We start from the raw sequence: 12,019 nt of genomic DNA, 5'->3' as shown, positions 1-12,019 counted from the left end.
TGATCAGGAGAAGTATGGTAAACAAACCTTGTTTAGTTGTGTTGGTCTTAAGTCAATGCCTTCTCCACTGGTAAGAGTTATTGAACCTCTTATTCCTGGTAGGATATCTGGAGACATCTTTTACAAATGTAAGCTTCCCTCACAAAAGGAAAACTTGTGCCCTGTTTTTAGAGCTTTTCCACTGTTAGCTAGTTTTCAACGGCCTTTAGCTAAAAATAATTCATATGTCAAAGTAGCATATCTGGGGGTGGCATATTCTGGTACCCTTCAAAATCATAACAAGAACGATGCAAGCTCACTAACAAAAATATTTGGTTGTTTCTGTGTCATGCTAACAAGAAAGTAAGGTCAATCTAAGAAACAAGTTCTACACAAAATTCACATAAGCACAATTGTTAATCCTATTTCCAAATGAGACAGTGAATGCTACATCCGATTTTTAAATTGAACAAACATAATTTTTAGATAAAATATTGGAACAATACATATAATAATAATGAACTAAAAATATGTACTATACCATGAATATAAAAATCATACACTTAAAAATATATCAAGAATATCAAGTAACAAGATTAAGACATCTTTGTTGTATTAAACTCTTTAGGTAAATCTGATGAGTTGAGAACCACTTGCCTAGAAGATGTTGTTTCAAATTGTAAGTAAAGCTGCTGCCTAGTTAAAACTTATTAACATATTGATGGGGTTCAGGGCATTCTACCCCAAAATATGGCATCTTGGCATGTTGAATATCTTAAGCTGAAGGAATATGAGAAAACCAAAGCAGCAGGAAGGTCACTCTGATCCCCCCTCCCCACCTTCTTTCCTGAAAGCAGGAGATGAATCTCCTATGTGAAAGGCACCCTCTCTCTGTACCAGGAGGAAGGAAGACATTCTTAGCACTGAAAAAGGGAATTGGAGGCCAAAAAATCTACATAAACCTTGTTAATCTAACCTTTATCTTCCTAGTTACTTCTTCACCATTTACCACCCTTAGTACAAACCCTTCTGTCTTAACAAATTCGTTACAAATTTATAGTTTTGTTGTCTAAAAGGTATAAAAGCTTCCATACCCTGGTCACTTGTTTGGGTCTTCATTCTCTTGTGAAGTCTCCCATGTACATGTAAAAATTTGATAAAATATGCATGCTATTTCCTGTTAATTTGTCTTTGTCAGTTTACTTTTCAGACCAGCCAGGGACTCAAAGAGGGCTGAGGAAAACTCTTCCTCCCCTACCACATACTTGACTGATAACATTATAGTATTGTTGCCTAAAATCATCAGACCAAACATCACCAGGAATCTGATAAATATAGACAAGCTCAGTGAAACACTATTTCAGTACTTTTAATGAATTTAGTACATATTATAAAAAGTGAGGGAATTGACAAACCACCAAAAACTTCACAAAACCATATAATTTTTGAAATATTTATTCTAATTATATATTACCTCTATAAATTTAACCTAGAGAAGGCTGAACATTTCTTCTGAGTTCTCAACTCTTTCCATGCAACACATCATCAGAAACACAAAAAATAAGCCTACTTGTTTATAGCACCTTTCTTTTTTAAGGCTAAAGAATAAATCTTTCTAAATTTCCAGAGGTCCTCTGAAATATCTCAAAGATAGTATTAGGTGCAAAAGACATACTCCAATTTTAATGGAATTGAAATAATTAGAATCCAATTTGGGGAAGCAGGAATGAACAAGTTGTAAGAGGATATTTGAATATTTGATTAATATAAATTGTGAATGCCTGAGAAAAAATACTTGGATATCTATTTAATGTTAATGTCTATAAAACATTTAAAAATAAGCATAGAAGAAAACATTGTTTTAAAGACATTAATTCCTTCATAAGTAAGGAATCTGTTTTTGTAATTAAGGCCGTAAGTATTAAGGACATAAAGATGTCCAATCTTTGCTATTTAGACAAATTACACAGAAAAAGATTATAACTTTTCATATTATAGGAAAAGTCAATAGTAAACCAAGGAAATAATTCTATCATTTTTTGCTTTATCAGTTAGTAATTGGCCAACCTAGCATTTAGGAATACCATTTCTGGTCTTAGAACCTGCTGGGTTGCAAATGCATACTGCCAAGGGAATCATGAAGCATATATACCCAGTCTTGATATTAAAAAGGTATAAGTAGGGCTTCCCTGGTGGCGCAGTGGTTGAGAGTCCGCCTGCCGATGCAGGGGACACGGGTTTGTGCCCCGGTCCGGGAAGATCCCACATGCCGCGGAGCGGCTGGGCCCGTGAGCCATGGCCACTGAGCCTGCGCCTCCGGAGCCTGTGCTCCGCAATGGGAGGGGCCACAACAGTGGGAGGGCCGCGTACCGCAAAAAAAAAAAAAAAAAAAAAAAAAAAAAGGTATAAGCAGTGTATTTTCAACATTCTTCCAAAAGACCTTTGATGACCTAAGACCTGAAGGCTTGGACTTCTGGAAGAGAACTTATAGAATGCCAGCCATTGAATCTCAATGGAAAGTATCTTCTAAGTTACTGTGAGCAAACAGCTCAGCAGTAAAATTTGAAGAGGTGGCTTCTAAAATCCATGTTTCCAAATTACAGAGACACAAATCTTTAAAAAAGATTAGAAAAGCATCCCAACTACACACCTCAAACTGAGGCTACTTAAAGAATACTTTGGTATCAGAATACTGTCAGAAGACTGCTAAATCAAGACCTTTGTATGAAGCTGATGACAGCCCAAATTACACAGCTTCCACCATAAATTTTTGCAGCAAGACTATCTATATGCCAAAAGCCATAGATTAGCATATTCTTTCTTCTAGCACGTCAACCATTTAGTCTATTTCTGCCATTTTGCTGCTTTTATGGTATTCGATTGCTGATAAGTTAATTCGCATTCCTTAAATTTTTTGAAGAGGTCCTTTAAATATTGTAATATTCTCTATATTCTTCCCAAAATGTATACCGAGACATTATCACACATTACAGCTACAGCTTTATGTCTTGTGACTGTTATTTGTAATATCTACTACCTGGTTTCCCTGGATAAAAATCTAATCTCCATTTCTCTAAACACTTCAGAAAATCATTTACCTTCCCCTAGACACTTCTGATAAATGGAAGAGTCTCACATTATTAATGCCAACATTCAGTCACATTAAAATTGGACAAGAAATAGCAAAATCTATCTGCAGAAAACAATTTCAGAGCTGTTCACAGGGGCTGAAGACAGCAATGTTGGGAACAAATGTAGAAGCTCTCCTTTTCTTAGATTATTCTCCATTCCTACTCAGGGAATTTTCCCTCCCCAAGTAATAAACCAATGGAATGAACACTCCTGTCACATTAAATGACATCTAAATTTAGGTTGTATCCGTTTAGACTATTATGACTTCACTTGCTTACCACACACAAACCTGACTTGTGCCTAAGGAGTACTTATTAAAGTTTTTCAGACAAGCAAGACCCTTGACACCCCCCTCCCCAATTTTACATTGTTAGATTGTCTTAGAACCATACAAAAATATTACTGTGGCGAATTAGAGTAATCAATGATTAACTCCTTAAACTCTTCAAATTACTTGACATGGTAACTGTTACAAACCGAATTATTCCAATTTGGAAAAAGTGGTCAGAAATTTATCAAGAAACTGAAGTCATAAATGTTCACATGCCTTAAGGTTCAAGACATCGCACTCCCGCACAGCCTTTGGGCCAGAGCTCCATTCCCCGACCTGGCCAGGCCTCTGGAGCTAGGTGCCGCTTCACTGTGCCTCTGAGCGAGGAAGGTGGGGGGAACGGTGTCGCACTGAGGAGGTTTGCAGTTTGCTAGATAGGTGACGTGAGCCACACGCTTCACAGAGAACTCCGTGACGCCGCGAAGCTAGAAGCGATAGCAGCGGCCCTAACTTCCCGTTTCCAGGATTCCCTTGCCGGCTCCCCGAGAGCTCCTGAGATCCCGCGAGATCACGCTTCCTCTGGCGAGATCACGCTTCTTCTGGCGAGATCACGCTTTCTCTGGCGAGATTACGCTTCCTCTGGCAAGAGCGATGGCGGCAGCGGTCCTTCAGGCCTGATTCAGCCGTTCTCTAAGCTGTTCCAGACGCTGAGGGCTTACCAGCCCATCAAAGCTGGACCCAAGGTGAGTCCCCTGACACCCTTGAGGTAACAGCGCCGCCTGCGGTTTCCAACTGTGCTGTTTGCTTTCCTAGGAAATCCCACACTCAACCCACCCTGGGTGGCCGCCATGTTAGGAAGAAGAAAAAAGAGTGTGTGGTTGTTTGGGTTTTTGTGGGGGTTTTTTTGGCCATGTTGCATTAGACAGTCTAATAGTTTTAACACTGTTAGCCGGGATGGTATCTCTGCCATCACTTTTTGCGTTATGTGCAGCTAACTGTTAATGAACTAGTAGAAAAATCCATCTCTAAGCTGGCTTTCCAAGGCAGAAAGTATGGAATCTGGAAAATGTTTACTTGGCCTAGGTTCACGAATTTTGTATCAAAACTTTGAAACGTTCAACCAAATCCAGTCATTGTGCTGCTCGTAGTCCTTGTGTGAGTTGCAGCCACTATCTATGTACTCATTGTCTCAGGAAAATTAGATTTCACCATTGAAGACTTTCCATCAATCCTTAGGATATCAACCAATCCAAAACCTTTCTATGCTTCTATGCTTTCCATACTAAGAACTTCTGATACTAAACTATAGCAATAAACCCTGTGCACTTACTTCACTAAATTGACACCATTTTAGAATTATCTTTGTTGTTACCTTCCTTATTTGACTAAGTAAATAAAATTCAGTTTGCTTGTATCATAACTGGTTTCTTCATTTGAGGTAGGGCTTTCCTGTTACTTCAGTAATCAACAAGAATGAATTGGGCTGTGTCACAAAATAGCATCTTCCATACAAATTTTAGGGTTTTTTAAAGTTCTGTGACAAATACTTTGGAATTTTGATGGGGATTGCATTGAATCTGTAGATTGCATTGGATAGTATGGACATTTTAACAGTATTAATTTTTGCAATCCAAGAATATGGGAGACCTTTTGTGTTTTTAATTTGTTTCATCAACATCTTATAGTTTTCAGTGTACTGGTTTTTCACCTCCTTGGTTAAATTTATTCCTAAGTATTTTATTGTTTTCAATGCTATCATAAGTGAGATTATCTTCTTAGTTTCTCTTTTCAGAAAGTTTGTTGTTAGTATTAATGCTAATTTCTCTTTTCAGAAAGTTTGTTGTTAGTGTTATACAATGGACTTTTGTATTGTATCCTGCAACTTTACTAAATTTGTTTTTGGATGAATAATTTCTGAGGATCTAATGTACAGCATGGTTAACACTGTATTCAATACTTGAAATTTGCTGAGAATAGATCTTGAGTTCTTATCACACACCCAAAGTTAACTATATGAGGTGTTGGATGTGTTAATTAACTTGATTGTGGTAATCATTTCACAATGCATACATATGTCAAATCATGCAGAACATTTTAAGTACATACAATTTTATTTGTCAATTATTCCTCAATAAAGCTGGAAAAAATAACATTTTCCCCTTAAATTATGAGGTAAGAAAAGAATAATTTAAAGTGTCTAATTTACTGCTGTTTGCCCAGATATTTTCCAGTACATATAAATTAGAACATTCCTGTAATAGAAGCTTTTGAATCAGATTTATTAGAGACTTCTAGGAATTGATTTCATCTGTTCAAATTCACAAAAATGTATATATCACTTTAAATTATTTTGCTTCAGTTTTACCATTATGTCATTATATTCAGCCTGAAGTAAAATGCCCAAATCGCAGATTTTGGCCTCCTGCTAAAAGAAAAATTACTTATAAATATATAATTGCTTTACCAGCTGAAAAACAGATACACATTGCCATTTACTATATTTGCATGGTAGGTGGTTATTCTTCCTTCTGTTAATCCTTGCAGCTATTTACAGATACTAACAGAAATAAACTATTAGTAATTGCTGTAATTAAATTAAGTAGTAATCAGCTATTTAATTTGATTAGGTAGTGACGAAATAATACGGGTTGATGAGCTATTTTGAGGTCTTTTCATGTTGGACAAGTGGTAGTAAAAAAAAAACAAACCCTAATGAAACCTGTTTAGATGACCAAACCTAGTGTCAAATGAAGATATTTTGATGAAAAAGTATTGACCTTGCTTTAGAAAGAGTGTGCAGTACTAATTAATTGAGGATTGTCTGGAAATGATCTTTAGTAAAAAGTTTTTTTTCCCCCAGAAAAAACCTTACCTCATTAATGATCATTTTATATAAAATATACTTTAACAATTCCAGATGAAAATTTAATAGACTCCGTAGTAACAATTGAAATATACATTTCAATAAATGGCTTTTACACTAAGTGTTCCCAAACAGCCTGCTTGGATATGCTTTTACAAAATTTTTCTGTTTTTCTCCCTCTTTCAAATATTATACTGCCCACTAATTTCTAGTCTCTTCTCTCCAAAGGACTTTGAATTTGGAAAATAAAACAAAACATAAAATTGCTGAATATAAAACATAGTTGGCTTTAAATAAGTGACTGCAAAGAGTTCCCAGGATCATAGACATGGCATTGTGCATGGACTTACGAGACTTCTGTTTTTACTTCTCTGTGCCATTTTGAGTATTTATGAGTTTTTAAGTTCTTCCCAAGAACTGAAGAGAAAAGTTTAGTGAAAATTAGTATGCTCGTTCTTATATGATTCTACAAATAATACAGATCTATTATGTTTCCCAAATATCTCCACCTCCAAACATTTAACCTATTGTGTAATCACCTCTACTTGAGTGTTGGCTGAGCCTAGCGACTCATTCCTAATGAATAGATCATACCAAGATGTGACACTTTCAAGATTATGTTACAGTAAATAATGTGGCTTCTGTTTTGGGTTCTCTATCTCTCTCATTCATTCTCTCTCTCTTTGTCTCACCCAGCTGCCATATGTGAACTGCCCTATGGAGAGGTCCACGTGGCAAAGAACTGAAGGGGGCCTCTCATCCACAGTCCTTGAGGACCTGACGCCTTCAGTCCAATAGCTGTCAAAGAACTGAATCCTGCCTGCAACCATATAGGAGCTTGCAAGCAGATCCTCCCGCAGTGGAGCCTTCAGGTAAGACCATAGCCACAGCTGACACTTTGATTGCAGCTTTGTGAGACAGCTTGAGGCTAAGCCACAGGTATAGTCCTGATCCATACAAACTGTGAGATAATCAATATTTGTTGTTTTCAAGTTATAAACAATCACTATCACAGATATTTTATTGCTGATTTCCTAATCATAGGTCCCTTGTGATTTGGGAGTTACATTTTTCTGCTTTACCTGTTTGATGATTCTTGATTGCATGCCAGGTATTGGATATTAAAGAATAATAGACATTGAAGTAGATAATATTTATCATCAGTAAAGACACACCCTTTCCTCTGTTGGCTCTCTGAAGTGGAACCCAAATCAATCTCATGTGTAGTTGAGCTGGGTTTAGGATTTGTTGAAGCTATAGTCAAATTTAGATCAGCACTGTCTTTGTAAGTTGTGGATGTAATATCAGGAGTCTCCTTTCAGAAGGGCTTGAAATCTGAGCACAGCTGAGAGAGTTTCCAAAGATGACTGATCTCTCTCTCTCTCTCCATATGCGTGTGTGTGTGTGTGTGTATGTATATATATATATATATATATATATATATATATATATATATATATATAAAATCTTACCAGTTATGTTTCCCTGGAGATTCCTGATGAAAACATTACCTACCTATCATATATCTACATTATTTGTATTTTTATTTTATTTCTCCCTCCACCAGAATATGAGACTCATGAGACAAAGTGAGCTTTTTCTCGTCTCTTCTTATAAGAGCACTAATCTCATTCTTGAGGGCTCCAATGTCATTACCTAATTACCTCCCAGAGGCCCCACCTCTTAATATCACCATTTTGGGGGTTAAGATGTCAACAGATGATTTTGAGAGGGATAAAAACATTCAGACCAGAGCACCTTCCCTGACTTAGTAGTGACCTGATGTTCTATCAGGCCATTTACTCACTTGAGACCTTCAAATTCTCACAGTAATACCATTGTTTTGTCTGCTTTCCAAAGTGTACATATCTTTCCTTATTTATCTTATAGTAGCAAATATTTCTTAAGTGCCTATCATAAACCGGAAATCATTCTAGGCATAGAAATGTAAAATAGTTTAGAAATATAAAACGTCATTCCTCAGGCACTTACCACATAATGTAACCAGAAGCTATTTGGTATCCCAGTCCTAAAAAAACCTACCTAAAGTAAGTGAACTTTAGAAAGTTAGCTTAAAGGACATGTTTTCTACCTATTCTTCTAAATAATGTAAGTTCTTTCCCATTTCAAGGTTGACTCTAAAAGGTATACATACTTGGTTACTGTTACAACATTTCTAGTTGATGATTACATTCACTAAAAAAAACACTTTCAGATTATGTGCTTGACTTGTAAATGATTACTTCAGGAGACAGTTATATATAAATCTGTTTCTGTTTTATCTGTAATGTTTTTAAGAACATTACTCAAAGTACCTCAAGTAAGTTAGAGTGCAGTAAAAGTATAGACATGTTTATGTTTTGAAAAAAGCATGAGTTTTGGAGTTAAGTATATGAGGGTTCATTTGTCAATCTATATCAAAAACCATAAAAATAATTCATTATTTAGTAATTCCATTAATTTTTGGAAGGAAAATGAAATTTAAAATGTACAGAGGTTTATGGACAAGAATGTTCAGAGAACATTACACATAAAGTGGACAATGGGAAACAGTATGAGTATTAGCAATATTGGAATAAACAAAGTATGATACAACCATAATATGAAATACTATGCAGCCAGAAAAATCTTATAGAACATTTATTGCAAAATGAAAAATCAGGATATAAATCTTATATTATTTTAATTTTGAAGAAAAGAAAAAGTCATTTCTGCCCCTTATATTTGGTAAGATATGGGATTAAAAATATAATCAAATACATAATTATTTCATGTACATTATTTCATTTGAATTGAAAACAATTCTGTCATAGATGAATTATTTCTACAGTAAAGCAAGAGAAGTGATATTTTCAGATATTAACCAACTTTCTCAGTACAAGAGGGCTAATACAAAATTCTGATAAATTGAGCTCAGTTCAGTGCTAGTCCTATTCTTAGTTATGACAGAAAGGCTATGCCCAATTCAACTTGTACCTGCTTTGGAAAATTCTTCCTATCTTCAGTAAAATGAGTATGAGATATGTTTATATTACACTTTCTCTCTTATGTATGTTTAGCTCATTTTCTCTGAAGGACAAAAATGTCTCTTCCTTGAATTCAAGTTTGGGATTTTTTCACTTCCCGTCTTTTTGATGTGCTTCCATGTGTAGATTACACATTGCTTGAGTTCAAAATTAATGTGCAGAATCTTGTAGGCAGTTGGTTAAATTAATGCTCCTTCATAAATATTTTTAAGTCTCTAAATTACAAAACCATTTCACAGATGAAGGAGAACTTTGCTAAACTTTAGAAACTGGAATTGCAAGAGCAAGGAAGCTTAATTTATTAGCTACAGCTATGTCATAGAAGACAAAAAATGAGGTTTTTTCCCTCAAATTATTCTGAAAATATACTACACTTTACATATGCAAAAATAAAGATAGTAAGAGGAAATTTATACCTTTGACTGGCTTAAAAAATATACAAAGACAATGTCATATGAACAGTATTGGGATTGAATTAAATATTGAAATTGGAGTCCTGAGTAGAATGAAATTTAATCAGTCAGTTTAATAAAGTCTGTGTTTTCCTAAAATTGGTTACTGTTGACTCCTGGAACTTCATAATATTTTGTTAAGAGTGTCAGGTTATACGTTTTTCTCTCCTGACAGACTATAGATTTCTTAAGGGCCAAGATCCTGTTTTACTAATATTTGTATCCTTTGCATTTCTACAAACCTGACAGCTGGGAGGATTTGAATGAGTTTTAAGAAGGAAGGAATCAATGTAGACTAGACCTAGTTGAAATTTAATAATTGATGATGGGAATGTTGATAATAAATGGTGAGAGTATTTTACATTTGTAGGGATTTGTTTTGCTTTTGTTCTCCGCTATTGGATACACAGAGCGAAACCGTTTTCCTGTATTTCCAAAATTATTCTTTATAGAAAATCAGAAATTGTTATGAAACCAGCATATAACTTCTATAGTTTGAGAAAATATGCCCCTTTTGATAACCCTTATTTGATATCCCCCTTTGGTGTTAATGCAGGAAATATGCTTTATGTAATTGAAAAAATATGCTACTTGGCTTTACAATTTGAGATCATACTCTATCTGATGCTGAGGGAAGGCTCAAATGAAGCGGCAGTGTGCTGTAATTGAATATGTACAGGCCTCAATATAGCAATGTCATAACACCTAAGTTCCTGACATAGATTTAGCAAAATCACAGTTTTACTGTTTTATATTTAATTTTTTTGTATTTGTTGCAACCCTGAAGAAAAATATTGGAGTAGAGTAGGCAGCCACATATTTGTTTAACTCATTTATTTAACAGGTATTTTTTTCTTTGTGTGTACAGCACTGTCTTAGCACACACACAAGAATGTAATCTTGGAGTTTCATTAGATGACTTTGATGCCTTATTTTAGGATAAAAGAATATTGGCATACAGTATTAAGAAAACTTTGTTGTTCAGAAATTAATTTGCTGAAAAAGAGTGGTAATTAGATCATTCACAAATTAAAGAGAACAGAAGGGAAAATATCATTAGTTGACATTATTGTCAGTGGGACTAACTAGTATCTGAGAATGCAACCAAATAGCTTCATAGGAAAGACAAAAATGTAAGCAGGGGAGTAAAAAAGACGGGACAGCTGAGAAAAAGGAAAGAAAAGCATGGAAAGAGAAAGAGAGAGGCTGAGTACGTGAAGAAAGGGAACTTAGGATCACCCCTATGATTTTGGAATCTCATAAAGATATCAAGCCAGCGATTAACATTCCTTTCTACCACCTGCCTGAGTGATAAAGCTTTTCAAATCTCTGTTTATAAACAAGGGTCAAATTTTAATGTCGGAATTAGAATTCAGTTTATTTTTTATAGGAAGTTCTAGAAGCAAATATAAACCCCTCTGAAATCATAGAAGACATCTCTAAATGATCATGATGTACTTTCCCACTGAGCCAGGGTATGGCCTATGTATCCATTGTATGAAGGCTCAAATAACCACAACCAACAGACAGTAGATGACCTTTGAGATTAAACTTATTTTCCATCCTGCAGTTAACAATCTCAAAGAATTATTTATCTTTCATTCACCAAATATTTATCATGCCAGCCATTGCGCTATTCTGAAAGTGCTTACATTCTAGTAAGGCAGACAATAAAAAAAAAGAGTAAATAAATACGATACCAGGTTGTATAAATGCCATGGAAGAAAATTAAGCAGAGAAAAGACTGTAACGAGTTTTTAAGGTGGGAGAAGTTGCTGTTTATACATATTGAAAGATTCATTGATGAGTCCCAAATAAAGGAAGGGTCAGGGAAATGTAACAAGTAGAGAGACTGGCAAATGAAAATATTTGAGGCAAGGGACTACCCTGGTGGTCCACTGGTTAAGATTCTGTGCTTCCAGTGCAGGGGGCATGGGTTCAATCCCTGACGAGGAAACTAAGATCCCACATGCTGCATGGCCAGAAAAGGAAAAAAAGGGGGAAAAAAAAAAGTAAAACAAAAATATTTGAGGCGAGAGCACACTTGGTGCATGGTAGAGGGACCAGAAGGCTAGTGTGCTAGGGATAAGGTCAGTGAAAGAGGAGGGATCAGAACTTGTAGTTTTTACAGCAGTTTGGCTTTCCTCTGATTGAAATAGGAACTCATTGGAGGGTTTTGATCAATGAGTGACATTATAGGACCTGTATATGAAAGACTCCTTCTGGCTACACAGTTGAGAACATATTATAAAGACTCAGAGAGGGACATGAAGAACAGTTTGGAGGTTATTGTAAA

The 12,019-nt window shown here is 35.4% G+C and overlaps 2 long non-coding RNA genes across 4 annotated transcripts in view; one reads left to right on the top strand and one right to left on the bottom strand.

Moving 5' to 3' along the window:
- Window positions 1-3,777, bottom strand: part of LOC141278686 (uncharacterized) — a 196,973-nt gene extending 193,196 nt beyond the window's left edge. For all 3 annotated transcript variants that reach the window (XR_012331726.1, XR_012331727.1, XR_012331725.1), the window contains exon 1: window positions 3,655-3,777. This is a non-coding gene — a long non-coding RNA (uncharacterized lncRNA). The remainder of the gene's footprint in view (window positions 1-3,654) is intronic.
- A 241-nt stretch (window positions 3,778-4,018) lies between these two features.
- Window positions 4,019-12,019, top strand: part of LOC141278768 (uncharacterized) — a 47,172-nt gene continuing 39,171 nt past the window's right edge. Inside the window, exons 1-2 of the long non-coding RNA XR_012331960.1 lie at window positions 4,019-4,125; window positions 6,942-7,117. This is a non-coding gene — a long non-coding RNA (uncharacterized lncRNA). The remainder of the gene's footprint in view (window positions 4,126-6,941; window positions 7,118-12,019) is intronic.

The sequence above is a fragment of the Tursiops truncatus genome, chromosome 5 (genome assembly GCF_011762595.2).
Source record: "Tursiops truncatus isolate mTurTru1 chromosome 5, mTurTru1.mat.Y, whole genome shotgun sequence".
Lineage (NCBI taxonomy): Eukaryota > Metazoa > Chordata > Mammalia > Artiodactyla > Delphinidae > Tursiops > Tursiops truncatus.
This window is presented reverse-complemented; position numbering and strand designations above follow the sequence as displayed.